We start from the raw sequence: 26,616 nt of genomic DNA, 5'->3' as shown, positions 1-26,616 counted from the left end.
TCCTTTTTTGACCATTGACGTGAGAGGACTGACCACAGAGCTGAAGTTTCTGATGAAACGGCGGTAGAAGTTAGCAAATCCCAGAAAGCGTTGGAGTTCCTTCAGTGTTTTGGGTTCAGACCATCTGAGAACGGCATTGACTTTGCTCTCATCCATCGGCATCACCCGGTATTCGTAGTGCCCCTTGGTGGTTGAGAAAGCTGTTTTCCACTCGTCCCCTCCCTAATGCGGATGAGGTTGTATGCGCAGCGCAAATCCAATTTGGTGTAGTGTTGTGCAGTTCGTAGCTGTTCTAATGCAGAGGGCACCAGTGGAAGTGGATAGCGAAACTTTACTGTTATCTCGTTGAGTCCACGATAATCGATGCAAGGGCGCAAACCTCCATCCTTCTTACGGACAAAGAAGAAGCCAGCTGAAGCAGGAGAGGTGGACGGACGTATGAACCCCTTCTCCAACTCCTCCTCAATGTACTTGGCCATGGCTTCTGACTCGGGTAATGATAATGGAAATACTCGACCCCGGGGTGGTGATGAGCCTGAAATTAGATCAATGGCACAATCATGACTGCGGTGTGGTGGTAATGTGTTTGCTTTTACCTTGCTGAAGGCGGTGGCGAGATCGTGATACTCCTTGGGCAGACTGGGAATGTTGGTGGACTCCGAGCCTAACGTTACGACTTGCACAGTCATGGGAGAGATGGTTGAAAGGCATGATTTCTGACACTGGGTGCTCCATCTAAGAATTTGTCCCTCTCTCCACGACACTTGAGGGTCATGCAGTCGGAGCCAGGGCAAGCCCAAAATAACAGGAGTGTTAGATACAGGGAGCACGTAGAATTGAATAGTTTCTTGATGTAGCAGACCAGATAACATTTGCAGTTCTTGAGTGTGGTGAGTGATCAATCCAGACCCCAAAGGGCGTCCATCTATTGTGGCTACAGACAGAGAGTTCGTACATGGAATTAGAGAAATGTTATTCCTTTTGGCAAATTCTTCAGAGATAAAATTCCCAGCTGCTCCGGAGTCAAGTAGAGCAGTGGTAGCTACACAAACGTTGCTAGTCTTGATTACCAGCGGAACTGAGACACAGTAAAAAGAGGCACTCACCGACTTGGGAGTACAGGAAGAGCGGCGTGACGGACAAGTAATTCGTTGATGTCCCGGAGCGCCACAGTAGAGACAGAGTCGATGAGACATGCGACGTTGACGTTCCTCAGCCGTCAGATGATAGGAGTTGATCTGCATGGGTTCTGTATTTTCTGCGGACCGTGTTGTTGTAACAGGGAAGAGGCGTTGAGCACTGACACTGCGAGAGCGTTGCAGGTTATCAATGGTGATGGTAAGCGAAATGAGATCACTCAGAGTTCTCCCCTCATCACGGCAAGCGAGTTCGGTTTGCAGTTCGTGATTAAGCCCCTTGCGGAACAATACTTTCAGCGTGTCACTCACCCATGATGTTTGAGCAGCCAGTGTACGAAAGTTCATAGCGTATTCCGCTGCTGTTAATCCTCCCTGCGACAATTCAAGTAGACGCTCACCCGCTCCTTTCCCCTCTCGGGGGTGATCAAATACCTCACGGAATCGCACCAGAAAGTCAGTGAAAGTGGTGAACGCTGTTCCATCCTCGCGCCATACAGCCGTTATCCATTCCAAAGCTCTTCCCGTTAATAATGAGCAAACGAAGGCGATCTTACCAGCATCAGTGGTGTAAAGGGTGGGTTGCTGCTCGACGAACAGCGAGCATTGCAGTAGGAAGCCCTTACACTTGGTAAGTCCCCGTCAAATTTCTCCGGGTAAGCCAGTCGTGAATTAACTTGCGCTGGCGTTCCTGCCGCGTGAGCAATGGCGGCCGCTGCCGGTGGTGGTGACATCACGGCAGAGCTGTGGAGGTTTCGAACAGCCTGTACCAGTTCCTCAGTGATTGAAGTCAAACGATTCAATTGATGCTGGTTAGCAGCGATTTGACTTGCCTGAGCTGCCATTGTAGCACACAGATGATCGTAAGCCGCTGGATTCGGTTGTGGCGAAGTCTTCTGTAACATATCATCACCAGACGGGGAATCCTTCTTGCAAGCTTTATTGAACAACTCGTGGTCGTACAGGCAAGGATCAGTATCAGCAAACACTACAGTAGAGGTAATCCGAATCGTCGTCAAACACAGGAAATAGATTGGGGTAGCAAGCAATATTCAGAGTCCAATAAACAATCCAAGGTCAAGAGGCGGGCAGCAATGTTTCAAGAGACGGTAAACAAACCGAACTGGTAACAGGAAATCAAACACGGGAAATAACGCTTGGAAATGTCAGCCGGAGCAAAACAAGACTTTGCGTTTGACTGATGGAGTTGTGCAGCTTATATACCCGTACCAATGAGCTGCACCTGTGTGATGATCAGAGTCCGAGGCACGGGGATGATGGGTAGTGTAGTGCGAATCAGTATAAGTGAGTGTGAGAGTCAATATTCAGGAGATGGAGCCCTCTGCTGGCCAGTAGCGGGAATCACGGGGTTTGTCTCCGTGACAATGACCATCTGATTTACATTAGATTATTATGCCACTTATTACATGGCTACTCGCCAAGTAAATAAATATGTGGATGTGAAATTGATTTAAATGATGTGTAATTATACAGCAGTTTCCTCAAAAAAAAAGAAAGAAAGAAAATATTCTAATACAATGTAGTAGACACTGCAACTATATTACACTAAAATTAAAAGCAAAACAAGGGAATTCTTGCAACTGACGAATCCAAATCAGTTATTCCAGAGTACCATATAATAATATAATATAATATAATATAATATAATATAATATAATATAATATAATTAGTGATGTGAATAGTTTAAAAAATAATGAATTAATCATATTTCTTTTATTATTAATCACGATTAAATGTGAGTGATTCCACCAAACATTACAATTTTTTTAAAATACTTTTACATAGCAGTAATTCACATTGCACATTCAAACCTCTAATAAATGTAGAAACAACTTAAAGACAGTATTTTTATATATATATATTTCTATAATGGCATCTTGTTTATGACTGAAAGCCCGTATCCTTCTGAAATAGTTCAGCGAGCGTGATTTCACCAAGTACAATATGTTCCTGCATCAACATCATTGTTGATCCTAGAAAAACAATCCAATTAACCAATCAGAATTGTGGGATAATATCTGTTTTAGACTTATGATAAGGGTTAGGTGCTTCTACATCCCTGTTAATCAGCTATCCTTTCACACTGATTTTAGCAATAAATTATGGGTAGGGATTGGGTAATGACAGTAATGTTGATCCAGGAAAATGTCACATTGACCGAAATAGTTTATCCACTAATATTTAACCATTGATTCAACATTACAAAGCTATCAATTTTAACTTGTATTAGTCTACTTAAAATAACTTCTAATTTAAGTGAACTTTAAACAATCTTCACATAAACCTGTTATGATATCATATTTAGTAAGTAGGAAATATAAAGAAACTGATCTTTTTTTTTCCCCTCATCTCAAGAAATGTCTACGGTGCCTGGGAGACATGGCCGGTTCACTTAGTTTTGTCGTGGCCACGACATAATAACTTGTGGGAACATCATATTAACTCGGGGGAACGTCATATTATGTAGTGGGATTATTTTGTCAGGGTTACGACATCCATTTCTCGTGGCCACGACTTCTTATTTTGAAGGAACAACATGTTTACAAGAATTTATGACGTGCCAGTGGCAGCGCTAGGGCGGTCCTTGATGGAGTCCCATCAGAAATTGTGCCTGGCACAAAACGTAGTTTCATTTGTCAATGAAAACACAAAATGCTTAATTATCATTTATCTGACAATTATGCCAATGAAGTTTGAGGTGATGTGATGATAAATGAGCGCGTTGTGTTTTAATTTACAAATGAAACTACGTGAATGATTAATTCCTCAAAGAAACTCTATTGTATTTATAATTATGGTCCATTAATTAGCTGAAATAAAAATGAAATATATGTTAAATTTAAAATGCAAAAATTGCAGTCAGCATAAACAAAGCTTGGATTTGAATGTTGAGAATTGTACTGTAGACTATTATTTACAAAAGTATTCAGAACATTAAGTAAAGAGATCGAAATGAAGCAAAAAAATAAATAAAATAAAAATAAAAAAGAGCATTAATATAAAAACAATAGAAATAGTCTATTAATAATAAGAATGATAATATATAAATATTACGGGGAAAAGACGATCAGTTAATTCAAAATAAAATATTAATCAATACATCTCTGATAATTCCAGGTTGCTATGGTCACGCAGGTTTGTTTATGTTTTAAACTCGTAGCCACGAGAAAAACATGTCGTTTCCTCAACATAAGAAGTCATGGCCATGAGAAATGCATGTCGTTGTCTCAACATAGCATCTCATGGCCACTACATATGGATGAGATCATCGACAAAATGATCTCGTTGCCACGCGAGATGTTAACTCGTGCCAAAAATTATGTTCGCACGAGTTAATATAACATTCCTACAAATTAATCTAATGGCCACGACATATCATCACGTTCCCATGAGTTATGTTGTGGTCACGACAAAACTAAGTGAACTGATCATGTCCTCTCCCAGGTACCGTATATCTACGTCCACACGAAACCAACACAAATCGATGTAGTATACATGCCAGACCAATATGTGGCGTTATAATTCTGCCACAGAGATACACTAAAAATGGAGAAGAAGGCTTGGACTTTATATACAAATGAGCATGAAACAATACATTTATTAATCTGTGTTAATGTTAGTTAATACGAAGACAATTGTTCAGTGTTTGTTCATGTTTTTGTTGCTGTTATGTGACATAGTGGTGTCTGACTAGGGGCAAGACGTGGGCTGATGATGTAATCATTTCAGAAAATATACATAAGTAACGTTAGCTGTGCTCCTACGCCTAGTGAGAATATAGTTCCCAGTATTTATACGATTAAAAATGGTCTCAGTCTCATATAGCCTTGTTATTTGTACATGCTGTGACTATACAGATCACAACATGTAAATAGGAAAATGTTTGCATTATTTTGTCACTTATTGGGATTACTATGCTACCATTATCCATTTACATCCAGTCTTTGTGCTAAGCTAGGCTAGCGGTGGGTGCGTCTAATAACACTTACAGAATGCAAAGAAATGAAAAAGGTATCTATGGACTTATCTAACTCTGGGGGATTGTGTGAATAAGCTAAAGTCCCAAAAAGTCGGAGTGTTCCTTTAAGAACTGTTATGTTTGCTCACTGGCTAAACTATATTGCCCAGGGACCACAGATGTAAATTAGCTTTACAGCTAACTCTGGTACAGGGCTTGAACTGTGCACGATCCCTGTCAAATAAACTGATAAAAAAAAATATATATATATATTATGGCTGTAATAACTGGAACCGACACAGAGCTTTCTTCACTGTGTGCTTTTAGCCTTACTCTCTCTAATCTCGTGGGATGCGAGATTTGCCCGAGGGCTATGGTGTCACTTTTAGGACATACAGTATCAGTCAGGATGTTACATCTCCCTTCTCAAGAAATAAATAAATAAATAAATGGCATAACCAAAGCACACACAACATTAATTCTGCGAACATAACAATTGTGCTGAATGCATATATAAACTGTCTGACAGATACAGTCTGTAGTCGTTAGCGTCATTGCTGTGATGTAAACAGGTACCAGGTAGCAGTTAAATGACATACGACATGTGCACCAATAAGTCATTAATTTTAAGTCAGAAATAATGTTTTCATTTCCATGTGATTCAAGTAACTTAAAGGTGAACTAGTTGTGTAAGAAAAACAGAACAGGCAGTTAAACTGATTGCACAGTGTTTCAGAGGTAGTAGGCAAGTAACAGGTATTAATAAAACATGAAAACACCTTTCTCTTGTTTCCTTCTTTTTCTTTCTTTTTTTTTTTTTTTACAAGAGACAACAACAACAGCTGAAGTGCAACTTTACAATATTCAGATTTTTTTCCTTTTTTTTTTTTTAGGGCAGCGATCCGCCTACACTCTTTACATTATAGGTCAAGGATTTGTCTTGGCCTGGAGATGCGGCCAAACCTTGTTGTGTAATTGGGCTTTTGTTGGTTAGTTGTTTGTGGATGGTCCGCAGGTTCGGGGTGTGGTGGCTGTGTGTTATTGGTGTGTGTGTCTGAATGCTGTGTGTCTTTGGTGTCTTGAGCATCTCTGCTGTCACGGAGGTGCCAACGGTTGCGCCGTAGAGTCTGTCCATCTTCTGCATGGATGTGGTAGCTCCTGTGTGTGTGTGCATGTTGTGTTACCATTGCAGGTCTCCTTGAGCCATCTTCCTGACGGAAACGAATGGGTGTGCCTCTGTTGAAGAATGCTTGTTGGTGGTGTTGACATGCCTTTCGTCTGTTTTGGACAGCTCTTTGAGATAGTACCTGTGGCTGCAGATGCCTACTGGTCACTGGGAGGATGGAATGCAGTCGTCGGCTCATCAGAAGCTGGGCCGGTGACTGAAGGTTGTCAACTGGAGTGTTCCTGTACTCCAGCAGAGCGAGGTAGGGTCTGTGTTTCCAGCTTTTGCTTTGTCCAGGGTGCGCTTTGCTGTCTGGACGGTCTTTTTAGCAAGGCCGTTGCTCTGTGGGTAATGCGGACTTGTGGTGGTGTGGGTGAAGTCCCATGCGTTTGCGAAACGGCGGAACTCCTCAGAGCAGTAGCATGGTCCGTTATCACTGATGACTGTCTCTGCGATGCCGTGACGAGCGAACACGGACTTGAGTTTGGCGATTACTGCAAGTGAGGTGGTATTTGTGGGCTGCTCCATATCAAAGAATCTACTGTAGTAGTCTACAATGACAATGAAGTTTTGAGTGTTCCATGTGAAGAAGTCTGTGCCTACCACTTGCCATGGTCTCTCGGGTATGTCATGGGACCACAGTGGTTCTTTGGGGTTAGCATCACGTCATTCCTGGCATATACTGCACTGTTCTACTGTTACTTCTATTTGTTTGCCCATCCCGGGCCAGAACAGGAGGTCCCGTGCTCTGTGTTTGCTTTTCTCCATGCCCATGTGTCCTGCGTGCACGCGATGGATCATGTCTCCTCTGAGGCTCAGGGGAACTATGATTTTCTTACCTTTGAAAAGTATTCCTTCCATCTCGGAGATCTCATCTCGGTGGATCCAATATTCTTGGATGCTGGGTGGGCATTTCCTCCTTTCATCTGGCCATCCATTCTGTGTGGCTCTTCTGAGTGCAGTAAGCTGTGCATCCTGTGCTGTTGCGTCCTTGATCTCTAGTAGCTTCCTGTCGCTCACTGGAACAGTGCTTATGAGTATGTGCACCTGTGCTTCCATGCTCTCCATAAGGCTGCTGTCCTGGTGCTCGATGGATTTTCAGGACAATGTATCGGCAACTGGGATGTCCTTTCTGGGCCAGTGGATGATGTGTATGTTATATTTCTGGAGCTGTAGTATCATCCTCTGTAGCCGCGGTGGTGCTGCAGCCAGCGGTTTTCGGAGGATAGCTTCCGGAGGTTTGTGGTCGGATTCTACAATCACTCTCCAGCCATGTATTCGTGAAAACGCTTACAGCCAAATAAAACCGCATAAAGTTCTTTCTCTATCTGAGCATAATTCACTTCGGTGCTGTTGAGTGACTTGGAAGCGTAGGCAATGGGTTTTTCGTCCTGGAGCATAACAGCGCAGAGGCCACATTTTGAGGAGTCTACTTGGAGTCTCAGTTCTTTTTGTGGGTCAAAGTATGCGAGCACAGGGTGGTCTGTTATACATTTTTTCGTCTGCGTGAATGCTTTGTCATGGTTTTTGTTCTATAAAAACTCACTGTGCTGTCATAGTGGTGCATTTATCTCGGAGAGGCGTGGTGCGAATCTGGCCAGATAGTTAACCATCCCGAGAATGGTTTCTAAATCTCTTCTACTTGTGGGTGGTTGCATGTCTTGTATCGCTTTCACCTTCGCTGGGTCTGGCTTGACACCTTCTTGCGAGGTGTGGGCGAAGTAGCTGACCTCTGACTCACATTTTTGGGATTCATCAGGATTTAGCCTTACCCCTCTTTCTCTTGTGCATTTCAGCATGGCCCTCAGGTTGTTGTCGTGTTCAAGCTTGTCTTGCCGAAAATGAGTATGTCATTGACGATGGCAGCTACACCTGTGAGGCCCTCATATGTCTCGTCCACGCGCCTTTGGAATTCGTCTTGAGCTGAAATGATTCCGAATGGCAGCCTCAGGAACCTGTATCTGCTGAATGGGGTGTTAAATGTTGTTAGTAGGGATGAGTTTGTACTCAGCTTTATGGCCCAATAGCCTGATCTGGCGTTGAGTACGCTGAAGTACTTCGCTCCGGCGAGCTTTGTGGTGACATCCTCTAAAGTTGGTAAGGGGTAGTGTGGCCTTTTTATCGCCTTGTTGAGGTCTCTGGGGTCCAGGCAGACCCTCAGCTTGCCAGTCTGGGTTTTTTCTACACAGGAGCATTAACCCATGGGGGGTGCTTTGGTATCCACTATGTAGAATTCCTGCACAATGGAGGTGTTTTTATACTTGCACTTTTGATGACAGGTGCCTTTCACTTTCAGGAACTCACCGCCATATCCTGAGATTTTTTGAGTGGTTGGTTTTATGGTGTCTCTGAACAGTCTTTCAAATATCTGTACTGGAATTGCATTGGTCTGTGCGCCAGTGTCGATTTTAAATGTAACTTTCTGAGTCCCGATTTCAATTTCAGCGTAAGCTTGTTCGTTACATTTTCCTGTGTTTTCACTTGTGAGTCCGTCAATAAAACGTTCTACCTGCTCATCTTCAGTGTCTTCATCCATCGTGTGAAACACTTTTCTCGTGTGGCTGTTTGTTTGTGGTTTTGACTTACAGGCCTTTGCAAAGTGATTGAATTTTTTGCATTTCATGCATTGCTTGCATCTAGCTGGACAGGCGCCGTCTTTGGTCGTGTGCAGGCCGCTGCATCTATAATATTCTCTTTGTGCTGTGGTGGGCTCTCGGTCTGGCTTTGTGACTCGTGCGCGCTGATCTGTGTTCCGGTCTTCGGGCTATGGCGTGTACAGCGTCGTTATTTGGGTATTTGCTTCCAACCATCTCTTTGAGTTGGACTTGTGCTATATCATGAGATCGCGAAATGTCGATGGCTTGGTCTAGCATTAGCTCCGCGCCGTGGCTGAGCAACTTCTCCCGCACTCGCGGTGAATTTGTAGCGAAAACAATGCTCTCTCGCACCATCTCGTCGCTGTTGGGGTATCCAGAGTCCTTTACTAACAGCTTCAGCTCCGTGACAAAGTGTTCAAAAGTTTCCCCATCACCTTGTGTTTATCGTTCTCATGGAAACGATATCTTGCATATATCGGGTTAGACTTTGGTGTGAGGTACGCGGTGTACTTATCGTAGTATGTTTGTAGTTTCGTCGCGTCGTCATCTGTTAGTGTCCATGTGTTGAAAATGTCGCACCCTTTTTCCCTGATCCATAGGAGGAGATAGCTGCATTTCTCCTGTTCGCGTTTGTATCCCGGGTTACCCAGGCTATCAGTGAAGAAGATAAAAGATAAGGAAAAAAATAAGGAAAGAAAATATTATTTAAAAGAAAGTATAAGAAGTTATTTGATAATTAACTGTATCGGAGTGATGGGATCTTTAAGAGCTAGTAATAACATTTAACTGAGTAAGCCCCGCCTACCTACCGCTTTCAAAACGTGTGAGAGAGAGTTCTCGAGAGGAGAGCGAGTGAGACGAGGCAACCGCATGAAGTGATCTTCAAACCCTTCCACATTAATCAATTTAGAGATAAAAGTGTTTGGATGCGACTGAAAAACAGAATTTCTGTCGCCAGGTTAAGAAGTGGATGAGGCATGGGCTCGTAAAATAGAGACCGATGCAGACGCATGGAGCATCAAAGTACTGCAATTGAACGTCCTTAATTAGAAATATATTGATTCCTTTCCTTGGTGAGTTACAATTCAAACACTACTTTGATATTAATGCAGGAAAAGTGCCGCGAATTTGATAGAGAATCAATATGAGGTGTGTTTATACAGGCCGCGTCTATGCTGAAGTTGATAGCATATGGGCTAAAGCTAACGCACATGCAAAAATGCTAATGAGCTAACTAAGTATCGTAAAGTGTTCAATAAGTGTTAAAGTGTCAAGTTATAATGTATTATATGAAGTGCAAACGTGATTTGATGATTAAATTATTTGAATTGAACATTAATTATGGTTCTGCCTTGTGTTTCTATAAGGCTGGGTTGTTTTGTGAGATTTGAGTTCTTCTGTTACGAGTTTCCCGACTTCACGCTGGATGCACGAGGTGCAATTCATATAAGGCGAGCCACCCATGGAGCAGTTTTCTCTGCTGAACTGTGTTTTTGAGCCACCGAACTGGTAGGAGAATCGCTTTCTTTTTGCTTTTGGATAAACGGGACCTGAACTCATTGAGAACTGTTGCTTTCATTATTTTTCCTCTGGATTCACAAAGGACATAAACTTTGAACTTGAACTGTTTCAAAAGAATCAACGGTTCTTTGAATTGAATCATTTAGTTCATAGACTCATAGATTTAAACAATTCACTGATTCACTTGAGTATTCATTGAGTATTTGCACAGCTGAAAAGCTATTGATTTTCAAAGGGAAAACGTGATCTATCGAATTTGCAAGATAATTTACTGAATCACATTCTGTACATTGAATCATATTGAGTGTTTATCTGAGTATTTGAACTATTAATTGTAACATTTTGTTTGAGAGTATTAAGTTACGTTTTATTCCATTTAATTTGGGTTACAAACAAACTACTCACATATTTTTTTAGTTTATTTCATTTACTATGCCAATCGCATGGCAATTGTTTCAACTGAGTTTAACTGTTTAACCTGCTGATTCTAAGTGCCTAGAAAGTTCCAAAGAGTAATTAGAGGAAACGTTGTAATTCATTTTACACTGTCAAATTGTAATCATATGTGATTCAGCTATTCAAAGAAAAAGAGAAAAACATATCCTTATAAAATCAATCTTTACTCAGTTCAGAAGCTCAGTGTTGGTTATTCACTCACCTGCTGTGGCACCTTTCTTCTGATCACTTGGCCCATACTGAACATTATACTAGTGTGACATGCTAGACATGTTACACGCTACACGTTTCTCCCATAGAGGTGCGGAGAATATTTGCTCCGCGTGCTGCTTGAAACGCCGCCACACTTCCGGCAAGTTAGCCGATTCCCAATCCATCTTGGGTGCTGGGACTCCGAAACTATCCATGTTTCTCTCGGGACGGGAGTACTAGCCTTTACTCTGACACCATGTAATGTTTGCTCACTGGCTAAACTATATTATGGATGTAATAACTGGAACCAACACGGAGCTTTCTTCACTGTGTGCTTTTATTAGCCTTACTCTCTAATCTCGCGGGATGCGAGATTTGCCCGAGGGCTACGGTGTTACTTTTAGGACATACAGTATCAGTCAGGATGTTACAAGAACTATGCATCGTTAAAGTTTCACTTTCACAATGACCAAGCCAATTATTGTGGTGTTTACATGGAATAATCGTAATATCAGTTTACCTTATGAACCCAAAGTCTCCGCAACAGGGGGAAAACGATAAAACGAGCATCTTCCATCTGAAGACTTGTGATGCATTTTAGTGCAAAACAAAAACCATTGTCAACCAACAATATAAAATGCGGGAAACTGTTAATTGGTTATTCTATTATTAATTGTATTAAAAGTTAAACTGGCCCCCCAACTGAGCCTGGTTTCTCCCAAGGTTTTTTTCTCCATTCTGTCACCGATGGAGTTTCGGTTCCTTGCCGCTGTCGCCTCTGGCTTGCTTAGTTGGGGTCACTTCATCTACAGCGATATCATTGACTTGATTGCAAATAAATGCACAGACACTATTTAAACTGAACAGAGATGACATACCTGAATTCAATGATGACCTGCCTTAACTATCATTTTGCATTATTGAGACACTGTTTTCCAAAGGAATGTTGTTCAGTGCTTTGACGCAATGTATTTTGTTTAAAGCACTATATAAATAAAGGTGATTGATTGATTGATATACTACGACTGGAAAAAAAATATAAATTGATAAACTGTTCAGCGTGATGAGATTTAATGTTTTGGACAGTGCCTGTACTCCCATTTAGCAACTTGTTAGCAACCGTCTTTTTTAAGAAACATAACAGTTTAAAAAAAATCATGAGTGGAGTGTAACTTGTGTGTTTTATGTCGTAAAATAAAACGTGAAATTATCTTGAGCCTGTGTGAACCATGGGCCTTATTTTAGAGATTTAACAAAAATCCCATTCAAAAAACCCATTAACTCTGGGACGATGGAACTCACTTCTGTTTTTTGCCTACAACTTGACATCATAGTTCTACCACTCTATTCACAGTGCATTAAGTAAGGGATAATGTACATCAAGCCAGTTTTTATCTCAGAATAAACCCCGACAGGGTGATAAGGACCCTGACTAAAAAAATATATATATTTTTTACCATATATGTTGAAATGAATGCTGAAGTCTTCCATTGTAACATGCGGTGGTTAAGTGTTTTCAGTCACGAGATGGTGCTAGACAGTTAGTGCTAGTGGAATGACTGTTAAGCATATAAGTAGTACCTGTCAAGATAACTCGCAGTACCCAGATGAGCAGTGTGTTATTCAATTTGGTGGTTCTTATCGGGGCATAACATACCTCGGAATATCGCAACTGACCAATCAGAATCAAGTTTTTTCACAGAGCTGTGTAATAACTAATGTTAGCAAGCACAACTTTTTTATTTTAATAATGCATTAGTAAATGTTGAAATTAACTAAGATTAATAAATGTTGTAGATGTATTGTTCATGCTTAGTTCATGTTAACTAATGAACCTTACTGTAAAGTGTTATAATATAATATAATATAATATAATATAATATAATATAATATAATATAATATAATATAATATAATATAATATAATATAATGTTTAGTATTATTTTGGTATGAAATGTGACCTGTTATTCACTCACTCACATCTGTTTATCTAATTATAATGTCCAACAGCTCTCTTATGTCATGTCTGCTGAAGCAAAGTGTGACCTGAATATTAAATGATTTTGTAATCAGTCTTGATGTATAGAGATTCATCCAATGTTAAAGTTTCTTCAGCTGGAAGCTGTGTTAAGATGGTAAGGAAGTGGCAGGCTCAGGTGGTGGCTGAGGCATGGTGTCTTGGTTGGTAACGTGGCAGTGGGTCATGCAGGCAGTTTTCCTAAGGCACGTTACAACAAAGCAAGAGGGAGGGAGAAGCTGCAGTTAGTGCAGGATGAGGTGCGGACAGAGTTGGAGGAAGACCGCCTGACCAAGATGGTTGGTATGCAACAGCAAGGCGCCTGGACTAGGTGGGAAAATGCAGAGCAGCGCAAGATTATCTGGGCAGAGTTGTGGAGCTCTGAACCACTGCACATCAAGTTCATCATAGGTTCGGTGTACGTTCTTCTACCTAGCCCATCCAACCTGCACCGCTGGGGCTTGGTAGACTCACCAGCATGCCAATTGTGCCAGAGAAGTGGCACACTGGAGTATATCCTCAGCTGCTGTCCAAAGGCATTGGGGAATGGGTGGTATCGTCCTCAGGGCTTTGTCATATACAGTATTGTTCAAAATAATAGCAGTACAATGTGACTAACCAGAATAATCAAGGTTTTTCGTATATTTTTTTATTGCTACGTGGCAAACAAGTTACCAGTAGGTTCAGTAGATTCTCAGAAAACAAATGAGACCCAGCATTCATGATATGCACGCTCTTAAGGCTGTGCAATTGGGCAATTAGTTGAAAGGGGTGTGTTCAAAAAAATAGCAGTGTGGCATTCAATCACTGAGGTCATCAATTTTGTGAAGAAACAGGTGTGAATCAGGTGGCCCCTATTTAAGGATGAAGCCAACACTTGTTGAACATGCATTTGAAAGCTGAGGAAAATGGGTCGTTCAAGACATTGTTCAGAAGAACAGCGTACTTTGATTAAAAAGTTGATTAGAGAGGGGAAAACCTATAAAGAGGTGCAAAAAATGATAGGCTGTTCAGCTAAAATGATCTCCAATGCCTTAAAATGGAGAGCAAAACCAGAGAGACGTGGAAGAAAACGAAAGACAACCATCAAAATGGATAGAAGAATAACCAGAATGGCAAAGGCTCAGCCAATGATCACCTCCAGGATGATCAAAGACAGTCTGGAGTTACCTGTAAGTACTGTGACAGTTAGAAGACGTCTGTGTGAAGCTAATCTATTTTCAAGAATCCCCCGCAAAGTCCCTCTGTTAAAAAAAAGGCATGTGCAGAAGAGGTTACAATTTGCCAAAGAACACATCAACTGGCCTAAAGAGAAATGGAGGAACATTTTGTGGACTGATGAGAGTAAAATTGTTCTTTTTGGGTCCAAGGGCCACAGGCAGTTTGTGAGACGGCCCCCAAACTCTGAATTCAAGCCACAGTACACAGTGAAGACAGTGAAGCATGGAGGTGCAAGCATCATGATATGGGCATGTTTCTCCTACTATGGTGTTGGGCCTATTTATCGCATACCAGGGATCATGGATCAGTTTGCATATGTGAAAATACTTGAAGAGGTCATGTTGCCCTATGCTGAAGAGGACATGCCCTTGAAATGGTTGTTTCAACAAGACAATGACCCAAAACACACTAGTAAACGGGCAAAGTCTTGGTTCCAAACCAACAAAATTAATGTTATGGAGTGGCCAGCCCAATCTCCAGACCTTAATCCAATTGAGAACTTGTGGGGTGATATCAAAAATGCTGTTTCTGAAGCAAAACCAAGAAATGTGAATGAATTGTGGAATGTTGTTAAAGAATCATGGAGTGGAATAACAGCTGAGAGGTGCCACAAGTTGGTTGACTCCATGCCACACAGATGTCAAGCAGTTTTAAAAAAACTGTGGTCATACAACTAAATATTAGTTTAGTGATTCACAGGATTGCTAAATCCCAGAAAAAAAAAATGTTTGTACAAAATAGTTTTGAGTTTGTACAGTCAAAGGTAGACACTGCTATTTTTTTGAACACACCCCTTTCAACTAATTGCCCAATTGCACAGCCTTAAGAGCGTGCATATCATGAATGCTGGGTCTTGTTTGTTTTCTGACAATCTACTGAACCTACTGGTAACTTGTTTGCCACGTAGCAATAAAAAATATACTAAAAACCTTGATTATTCTGGTTAGTCACATTGTACTGCTATTATTTTGAACAATACTGTACAATTACTGTATATATATATAAGTGTCAGCATCCTTCCAAGCAAACCATCTCCTTTGTCATAGCTAGGGAGAAGGCATATCAGCAGCCACGCTCCACAGAGGGGCTCCTCGCAAATGCAAGAGACTGGCATCTTCAAGTGGACCTGGGAAACAGCACAAGTTCCCAAATCACATCACGGTCACCTCACTCCGCCCAGACGTGGTAAAAACATCTGAGTCGACTAGGCAGTTGGTTATTGTGGAGCTAACAGTACCCTGGGATGACGGACTGGAGGAGGCAAATGAGCGCAAGAGAGCCAAGTACACGGAGCTGGTGGGGGACTGCAGGAGTGATGGCTCGAAGGCATGGAGTGTGCCAGTGGTGGTCGGATGCCGGGGCTTCGCTGGACAGTCGTTGCTCCGAACACTCTAAATCCTTGGAGATGAAGAACAACTGTGCAGGCGAGACATAAAGAACATCTCTGAGGCTGCTGAAAAAGCCTCACGATGTTTGTGGATCCAGAGGAGAGATCAATGGAGTAGCATGCCACTTGAACACAGGCCGGGGACTGATCAACCATTGCAGGGTTGCCCAGGAGAGGGTGTCTGTTGATTAAAGACCCGAAACATCTGTGGACCCCATGTTCAAGCTGAAACATTGTCTGTGAAATGACCAGTTAAAAAACCATCAAGATTTATTAGCAAAGAGACAGAGCTTTGGGGCATAGATATAATTACAAAATCCAATCAATATCTAAACACGGTGCTGAATAAAAGGCACAGAATGCAATCAATATATGCTATTTGGGTCATTCAATACTTATAGGATAATTGCAGTACCAGTGGCTAACAATGTGAATTTTAGACAGAAATTAGAAAAATTACATTGTTTTTTTTATGGCTTCTGGGTCAAATCATCAGTCTCAGTGAGGCTAGGTGACTTATTTTGTCTAATATTACATCCAGCTTCAGATGTCCAAAAAATTGAATTATACAGTAGAATATTTTTAGATGCAGTTTAGAGACAAAACAGGTTTGCTTGAGTTGTAAAAATGCATACAGTACATACACACATATTTATTGCATTCAATTCAACATATTTTTACAAAATATTTGAAAAAAATAAAGAAATGTAGGTCTGCAGTGTGCATGCATATAGAATATTATTTTTATTTTAGAAATGTTCTTACATCAGTCTCTTTTGAAATCAATTGTGCTTCTATCAATTATAGATTTAACTGCATATATAAAGCATTCTAAATAAGTCCATTTCAGTCAGGACGCTTTCATTAGATGCAACAGCATATGTAGGTAGCAGACAGCGAACTGGGTTTGGGAACAGAGCTATAGTGTATGACATTTCACATTAAAGAAAATCCCTCCCACCAGTGATGGTAACACAACCCAGATGATCTAAGCCAATTTAACACTCAGAGATTCATAAATCTGCATTCACAACTCTTCCTGCCCCCACAGAGATGAACACGTCTTCAGCTAATCATGTTGTGTTTCCCTTATAGAGACTCTGAGAGGAAAATGTGATCACACAGGATGTTAGCATGATAGCAACAGCTGCTGGAGATCCAATAACAGTGCCAAATGAGCTTTATTAGAGTTGATCGAGTATATGCTGCACATTACAAACAGAAGTCATTTTTATGGCAGCTTTGAAAGGCTCAAACTCTGATATTCAGTGATATTCCATCATTCCAGTAAGAATTAATTCTGTTGTTTTTAATTTTGTCAATGAAAAAATAAAATCTAGTTACCAGTATAAATATATAGCACTTTATACAATACAGATTGTTTCAAAGCAGCTTCAGAGTAATAAACAAGAAATTAACAGAAGCCATAATGCAAACTTCTTCAAAATGCCAGACAAATTCAAATTCTGCTGTAAAACAGTTCTAAATAGCCAACAGTTCATGTCAGTTCCATTCAACAACTGAGTGAAGTCATTCAGTTATGAAACAATTTAAATTCAGCTATAAGAAGCTCTATAGAATGCAATAGTGTTGTTACTGAGGTCAAGTCTGTTCAATGCTGCAAAATTCAATAATCATGAAATAAATTTGATTTAGAAAGCAGATTTATCAAACTCAGTTCAGTTCAAGTTTTGTTATCAACCAATACTGTCAGTGCAGTCAAATCAATAATCTTATATATTATGGGCCAGATTTACCAGATAACAGGGAAAATTTGAATGAGACTATCTATCCATAAAAGCTCTGATGGGAGTGTAAAATTCTGACAATTTCTGACAAACTGACAAATTAAAGAACACAGATGCAGCCAACTCATTTCCACAGTACCAATAAAATTTACCAAGAGCAGCACAAATGAACAAATATCTGTCACGATCGTCAGCTGGAGTGCTCATGAACTCCAGTAGAAGGCACTCCACTCAGGACTATTGCATTTGGGGTCTGAACCGAACATTTCCCATAATCCCGTGCCTAGGGCTAATCACCGCCAAGTGTTCCCCATTACCACTCCCCTATATATACTGTGTTTGGACTCTCAGTTATTGCAAAGTCTCTGTGTTGGCAGGAGTTGTAGGTGGGAGGGAGTGAATGAACAGAGCTCTCTTTTCACCCCTCAATACCCATGGCTGAAGTGCAGTATGATGTCAAGTGTGGGTTACCATACTTGGCAAATGTCACGACTTTCCCTTATACCGCCTGTGATTCTCTGCCGTCTGCCTCGACCTCTGACTGGTATTGTTTCTGATTCTGGATATCCTTTGACATACTTGATGCGGTTATCTGATTACTTCCTGACCATTCTCTAAATAAATATACTGCAAATGGATCCTAACGTCTCTGACTCTGCATCACAGAAGACTTTGCCTGACCAGGATTCAGCAGCCTGGTATCCTCTTGTTACAGAGATATCTGTTCCCACTTTTATGTCAGCGTTCACCTATCCAGCTCAACCATGGACCCAGTAGACCAGCTATTACAGAACATTTATTGAGGAGTATGTTCATCAGTTCTGTGAGTTGTCATATAAAGTGATCACTTTATGATGAAGTTTTGTTTAAGGACTTGTACAGTTTTGAACTCTGTGAACCAACTAAATCAGTGTTACCTGGAGGGGGATTTAATGGCAGGTCATGAACTCCAGTAGAGGGCACTCCACTCAAGACGATTACATTTGGGGTCTGAGCTCCATTTCCCATAAACCTGCACCTAGGGCTAATCACCGCCAGGTGTTGCCAATTATCACTCACCTATATATATATATATATATATATATATATATATATATATATATATATATATATATATATATATATATATATATATATATATATACTGTGTTTGGATCTCCGTTATTGCGTAGTCTTGTTTAGCCCAGTCTGACATTTCCAAGCATTTTGTTTGTTCCTAAAATGTCTTATCTTGGATTGTTTATACTGCTTGTGATTCTTTGCTGCCTGCCCCGACCTCTGCCTAGTATTGTTTCTGATTTTGGATATCGTTTGACATACGTGACATCGTTATCTGATTACTGCCTGACCATTCTCTAAATAAATATACTGCAAATGGATCTGAACGTCTCTGACTCTGCATTGCACTATCGTTGGCATGTCAAGTGCAAAATATTTAAAAACATGCTTTTTGGGCATTAAATAATAGCATAAATACCAGTACCATACCATTTGTCTTAGTAAATAATGTTGCATGGTTTATTTAAATCTCTTCCCATACATTTTGCATCTGAAAAGGAACTTCCTACAAATGCATGTGCAATACAGTCAGCCATAAAACAACTGCCCATTCCTTTTCATTGCTTATTTTCACTGTCTTCTGTAAATCCTCACAGGAGATTTTTTTTTTTTTCTTTTAGTGGGGTTTGAATTGATGCAAACTGTTATTAAATCTGGCCTAAGTGTCTTGTAAACTATAACTAAGCAAGTCAAAGGCAACAGCGGCAAGCAGCCCAAATTCTATCAGGTGAAACCTAAATGCCATATAAAACCTATATGTTATAGCCAGAGACATTAAACCAAAGTCCCGACTCTCTGTGGTCATTAAAAGTCCCAGAATATATTTTGAAAAGAGTAGTGGTGTGACCTCGGCATCCTGGCCAAAGCACTTTGAGTTTTTAGAAAAGCATTATATTAATGTAATGAATTATTATTACTATATTTTTATTATTATTATTATTATTATCATGTATTGGGTGAGTTGTTCAATGTGAGATCAACATGATCATTGGAAAAGTGTCAATGAAATCATCACACCTTCTATAAACCTGTGTGATTCTTATGTCTGAGACTGTTGCTTAATTACTGTTGTGTAATGTCCCAGTCCCTCCTGATTGAATTTAAGAGATTAATGTGAAGTTGTTGTTTTATTTAAGGGCCTCCTGTACTGTCTTGTTATGCTAAGACAGAAGACAAGCTGTTTAAGCATCTCTTCAGCAACTACCAGAAATGGGTGAGACCAGTGGAGGAACTAAATGGAACGGTGCAGGTGAACTTTGGCTTGGCTATCTCCCAGCTCGTGGATGTGATGAGAACTAGTGATGCTGAAACAGCATTCTCCTTATTCAGGCAAAATCTTGTCTTACAGTAAACATCATATTTAAGAAATATACACTAGGAGAATCTCTATCATCAGTAGACTGGGAATTTCACATTTATTGTTAACCACTGTGTTCTATTTGGGGTCAGAGAGGTTAGGGTACGGTTAGTAATAATGGGATAAATCATCAGTAAGATAATCTGATTGATGTATTTGGGACACCAAACCTTAAGCACATATAAAATCAATTTTAACAGAACATGAAGGTTAATAGAATAACATTATATAAAATATTGGCTATTATATTGGATTATTATTTATAAGAAACGACTGAACATGACATTTCTGTCAGAACATTAAATAACAGAGAAGCTTAATTTTTTTTAATGGATATTAAGAGTGGTAGTATGTGTACAAATACTGCATCACATGACTTACTTATTTCATACATAATTCCCATGCGTAACTAGTAACTATGATCATAAAATCCCTTTTTGAATCAATATACTAGACAGTCTGTTGAGCGTTGAAATCGTTAAAATCTTAAAAAAATATTTTATTTGAAGAATGAACAAGTCAAAAAAATTCTTAAGTTTGAGTTATATTTTTCTAAACCGGCAAATGAAAAGTAAACTGTTACACTGCAAATTTACAGTCTTACAGATCAGATCCTATGTGCTCGACCCCTGTGAAAATGGCTTAGAGAGCCATTATATTTTCTATAGAAAACCAGAAACTATGATTTTCAATTATACCATCATAAAAATGCACTTCAAATAAACTAGATGATTTGATTTTGCTCATGTGTTTTTCCCAATAAAAGAACACTGCTCAACACTGTTTACATGACTTATTGGGTAATTAAAATATATTTGGGCAATAAAACATACTGTAATTAAACATAATCGGTGTAAGAGCATGCATGTTAACTGGCTTACAGAGAGACTAAGCTTTGAATGACACAATAACCATTTATAACTTATATGTTTATGTTAGGCTACTCAGTCAGGCGCTTGTTCACTCAGTACGCGCTGTGTGAAAGACCCTTTAGCCATTTTGCAACGAGCCTTCAGCGCGTACTGAGTGAGCGAGCGCACTCTGTAGTGGAAAACACAGGTTTTAAGAACATGCTTAATGTAATTGAGCCCCGTTAGCCTACAATATTCCTTCACGAGCCCATTTCAGCCAGACCGTAATTCCTGCTTTGTTCCAAAAAACATAAGCCCTATAGAGAACCAATTGAGTAAAAACACACTCAATATAAAGAGTTATAGAGTTCCATATAAAAAGTTACATCTTTGTATTTGTTCATAACTACTACAACAATATAACATTTTCATTTTTTTTTTTTATAAGGAGCTGTTTTTGTTTTATATAGTATGCTGCTAAGAAAACACCATAGAAGATGGGTAAAGAATATCTCCATCGTTGTTCAATGTAAAAAAACAAACATAAAAAAAACATACTTTGTTAGTTTTAATAAATAAAAAAAAATTTAAAAATCAAGGAAATTTATCTGCCAATTTTTTTCTTTTTGCTGTATCTAAAACGTAGAGAACTGAACCGTGACACCAGTGAATCGTATCGAACCGAACCGTGAATTTTGTGAACCGTTACACCCCTAATATATATATGTCTCGCACAGGTTTTATAAAGACCAGATGGCATGCATAAGTTTCCCCAATACCCCATACTGCCCTACAAGACATCTTTGGGGAACTTAAGCCTGGGATGGAATCTGCATTGGTTGTCTCCGTTGAAATTATCAAAAATAAGAGAGAGAACCTGGCCAGAATAGGGATATTGGGTGACATTAATAAAATGTCCCTGTCTCTTCATTCTGGATCCAACATTCTTGGCATCATGGACAGGATGAATCTTGTGTGAGCATCCCATCGGCAGGGCTTTAGAGGCAGAGAAGGCAGAGAACTTTGTCTGAACAGGATCCTCATCTGCATGTTACAGTATTCAAGAAGCAGAGACCTGTGAACCTTTTCTGCATGTTGTAGAATTCAGGCAGAGAAAGAATTCAATCAGATGGACTAAATAGGTGGCATTGATACTATAGTATAGATATATAGAATATAGATTTAAAAGTATATAGATCATAAAGAAGGGAATAGTTAAAGTCTGGGGTGGAGTATACTGATTAGTTTAAAGTGCAAAATGTGCTATTGAAATGTTTAGAACATCTAAAAAAGATGAGGTTGTGCATACTCTGATTGTGAAAAGCAGAAAATTGAGAGTGGTAATGGAAAGCTCAAAAATCTGGAGAAGCAAGAGGCTAAAGTAAATGAACAATCACCTCGTGCATCAAACCCTAAGTCCAAAAGCCTGTACCCAAATATTTCTAGGCCTGAGTTTGTTGATCCATAGAATAATTTAGACACAGACATAGATGCAAATTCTAGTTCTTCTACTGAGGAAGACTATTCTTAGTGGACTAAGTGATCGATAGATTACCCTCCAGGTAATAAGAAAAAGTTATACAACGAATGAGGTGAGACCCTTGAGCATGGCACAAACCCCCAACTGCTCCCCAGGTGCCACAGCGGACAAAATGGCTGGCAACTGCTTCAGTTGTGTGTTCTTGGTGTGTGTGTGTGTATTTTGTGTGTGTGTGGTCTCGCATAGCTAGACCTTCAGACTGATGGCTGAAGGTCTGGAATCCATGGCAGCTTACTTTGGCCAAGGCCCACCCATGAGGCCGTTTACCTGACATCTCAAACAACCAATCACAGTTTTTGAATCAGCGTCATGTTTCGGGGTGTGGAAATGTCGCTACAATAAAAGACCAGTGTGTAAAACTCTTGGATGTATTTTAAGGATTCTGTGCCGCAAAATGTTTATATTTTACATACTTTTGAGAATCCAGAGTAAAGTAGATCCTGATAAGTGCTCGTTGTCACAGTTGTACACATGAAGGCTTTCTTCTTTTGTGAGAGAGTTTGGAGGCACGGCATATTTGTTTCCAGGCAGAACGTTAAAGAACATGGCACACACATATCTCATGGAAATCCTGTATAATTCAACCATAGTTAATTAACATATTTAATCCAATGACTTCGACACTCTTGAAGTGTTTCAAATTTTGTGTGCTTTATGCATCAGACGTTCAGCCAACGGTCCATGGGAGTGACATCTGAGGCTGAGACTAGTGTGTGTGTGTGTGTGTGTGTGTGTGTGTGTATACACTACTCACTGATGTGTGTGTGCACTAGAACGGGTTAAATGCAGAATACATATTCCAAGTATGGGGCATTTCATACTGCCATACCTCACATGCACACTGTTTAAGTGGATAAGGCTGGAAGAAAGATCATTGCTGAATTTCTGATAAAGCTGAAGAAAGTCAAATATGATTTTGGGCAGATCACATCAATAAAACAGAGCCCAGGCAAAACATTTGAGGACTAAACACACAGATTTAGGGTTGCCATACTGAACTTTAGTGGCATGACAAAGACAGAAATGGATGCAAACATATTGCTGATACAAAATGCTAATTATGGTCCCTGGTATCTAATGTTTGTGAAAGGAATAGACAAGAGTCTAGCTCACACTCTCAAAAAGTTGCAGGGCACTTATGATGACCTATATTTGTGGCAAGATTACACTATTGACTCTATGTCCCAGGCCTATGGTCACCTTAAGTCTGCCAATATGCTGCAAATAACAAAAATATCGTACAACGGTAAATCCAGAGTTGAATCAGATGCTGAATGCTGTTCCTCCATGCCCTGGGAGGGACATTAACTGTGATTAACCACAATCCTGATGGGTTTATGCTACAGCTTTGATTGACAGTTTAAAAAATGGTTTCTTAATTGACACAGGGTCTTAAATAATGGTAATACCTGATAATTACCAATCTGGTATTTTCTGTTACACAGACACTGACACAGGTGATGCAAATGCTGTCAAGACAGACAGACATGGGGCAAACAATAGTTAGGTACTTATGGTAAACAGTACTTGAAAACGGACTAGATAGTTTATCTTGGTTAATTGTATAGATTAGCACATATCTTGGCATTTTTATCTAATCAAATGTCAGAGATGAACAAGTTTTCCTCCTCACCCATTTCAGACTGCCTTCACCAGCAAACAGTTGACCCAATTGCCATCGAGGCACCAGGACAATGGAGGACAAGGCAAGTAATCAGCCTAGTACATATGCCCAGTCTGTGTATATACTGTATATACTAGTGGTTAAAAGTGAGGGGCTTGTACTCCACCAGAGAACAGACAAAAGACACCTGTGAATGAACAAAGGAAAAAAAGAAACAGTGAAAAATAATCCAAAAGAAAAGGTATAGCAAGAACTTAGTTAAAATTAGTTGGTTTTGCTTAAGAAATGCCTCAGATATTATTATCCAATATAGGAAAAATCAGTCCCAATCAGATGAATGAACTGCAGATTCTTACCAGGGACATGAGAGGAGTCAGGTATTTCCAGCACAGCATGAATAAGTGGTTGGGGCTTGATTTTGTCATGTGATAAATAAGTTGTGTGTAGAGGATTTAGCTTCTTTGGCTTTCCAGCATTGATGTTGTATTCTGTTGGCTTTAATGATGTTAAGGTTTATAGCCTGTGTGTGATTTACCATTAAGGGCATATTGTAGTCAAACAACAGGAATACATACATCACCCCCTGCAGGTCACAGTATAACATAACAACACATAAAGATATTGTGGTGTTAATAATATACAATGCAAATTAAAGAAATAAAATTGCACAGACCCTTGGTCTTTCAGATTTGAGAATTTTAACAGTAGGCCTTTATACTGTAGGCTCAGTTAATTTTTGTTCATTTTACTCTCATAACACAAAACACTCTCCTTTGACCTCTGTAACTATGGTGAATTGGCCCAAGAAGCAAGTGAAACAGAAGAGCAGGAGGAATGTTTCTCCCCGTCCTGCCCTGTGCAGAATCACTGGGAACAGATCCATCACTGATGTCGTGACGGCTTCCACTGCAACAAACTTCAAAGGGACAGTCATATAGTTATGGAAGAATATGAGAGTGAGTAAATAATGACATAAGTTTTATTGTTGGGGGAGCTATCCTTTCAAAGCACTGAAAGCTTTTTTTTCCAACAAACACCAAATTATCTAATTTACCTAAATAATCATTTAGTAATTCTTTTTTTTTTTTTTGTAAAAGAAAACTATATATTTAATGTAAATATAATCTAATCTTAGTTACATATAAGTGTTAAATATAAATATTAAACTATCATTCAGAGAACATGCAAATTAGTGCATTTGTATTTATATTTAAATTCCTTATTGATTTTATATTGTAATAAAAAACATTTATAGTAATTTGCAGTTCAAGGCATTACAACTTATTTGTCTGTTTTATGTCACCTGTATCTGGCCCCAGCAAAATAATTATGATGAAGAAACAAACAGCCCACAACTGAGGGAGAGACATCATGGCTACTGCCTGGGGATAAGCTATGAGCACTAGTCCTGGACCTGTCAGAGACAGTGTGGGATTGGATGTTGGATGCAGTCAGTACATATTACTTTAATACAGTCTCTGTTTGCCACATTTCATTATGCTTTCAATTCTCCTAATACAGTGTGTTTGAATGTTGCACGAATGTTGCATTACTCTGTAATGGGGATTCCCTGCTATTGGGCCATAAAGCCCAAGACTGTTAACACAGCAAAGACAGCCACTAATCTGATGTATGTGTTCAGAAAACAAAGCCACAAGCTGTCCCTGATAAACATTGATTATAAAAACACATCCACATAACGCCATTCATTGTCTTGCATTTTCTGGCTGAGCATCACATGAAACAGTATACATATATTTCAAGTACATTTTTCTAATAGAACAATGCAAATATAGTTAATTTTTTAATTGTTGATTCATCCATTTTTTTCTATTCTTTGTTATTTTACTGAAAGCTCAAATACTAACCTGTAGCAGTTGTTGTTATTTATTGTAGCTTGCCAAAACATTGAGAGTTCCAACAGACACACTGTAGGAAAATAAGATCCCAGCGCCAACCTCCAACCAAACCTACACACCGCAATTTCAATATATCATACATTGTTACAGATTTGATAGATTTGCAGAGTTGCTAGTTACTAAAAAAAAGAACCTTTCAGTGGTATATCAAAAGTGTTAAATATGATGATATTCCAGTGATTGATACACTGTATCACAACATGACCTTATTGTCACGGTTCTTGAATTTGCTGGCTCATGCTCTCTGTGTGTACTTGGTTGTGTTGGAGGTGTGGCCACTTATTACCACTCACCTGATCACCACCAACAGCTGCAGTCACTTTTCACCTGCCTATATATGTGCTCATCCCACTTCCCAAGAATGTAATAAACAATATGCTTTTGTTTTGGTAACACTTTATTTTGATTACCCGCTTTAGACAGTCTGTTAACAATAAGTAACTTTGCAATTGCGTGTCAACTACCAGTCATTAGGGTATTAATAGAATGTCTGTTTAATGTTTATAAATGTTCTTGCAAAACTCTGTATGACTGTAATTATTTACTCCCATAACTCAGTAGCTGCAGGCATTGAATTAATCAGCATTGTCCGGTTGAGGATCAAATTCTTTGCAGCAAGATTTATACAGTCATCTAAGAAAAAATAGAATAAATACAAAAAAAATTAGATTTTGTGATTTGGTATTCATCAGAGAGCAGCAGATGGGTGTATTGTTTATTTATTTAGATTATCATGTCTTCCAGGTGTTGTCACAACCGGCCCATGGCAGTTGGGAGCTGAAAGAAGAGATGAGGAAGAAGAAGCGCCCAAGCCATGGCAAAAGTGTTTGCATGGGAAAAGATTAA

The 26,616-nt window shown here is 39.6% G+C and overlaps 1 long non-coding RNA gene across 1 annotated transcript; it reads right to left on the bottom strand.

Moving 5' to 3' along the window:
* Nucleotides 1-24,574: 24,574 nt before the first annotated feature.
* Nucleotides 24,575-25,919, bottom strand: LOC127934508 (uncharacterized). Its single transcript, XR_008147779.1, has 3 exons — nt 25,720-25,919; nt 25,155-25,265; nt 24,575-24,767 (listed from the first exon to the last, which is right to left on the bottom strand). It is a non-coding gene; the product is annotated as an uncharacterized LOC127934508 (long non-coding RNA).
* Nucleotides 25,920-26,616: the final 697 nt, after the last annotated feature.

This window comes from Carassius gibelio, chromosome A18 (genome assembly GCF_023724105.1).
Source record: "Carassius gibelio isolate Cgi1373 ecotype wild population from Czech Republic chromosome A18, carGib1.2-hapl.c, whole genome shotgun sequence".
Classification (NCBI taxonomy): domain Eukaryota; kingdom Metazoa; phylum Chordata; class Actinopteri; order Cypriniformes; family Cyprinidae; genus Carassius; species Carassius gibelio.
Note: the sequence above shows the minus strand (reverse complement) of the source record. Positions and strands in the feature narration are given on the sequence as shown.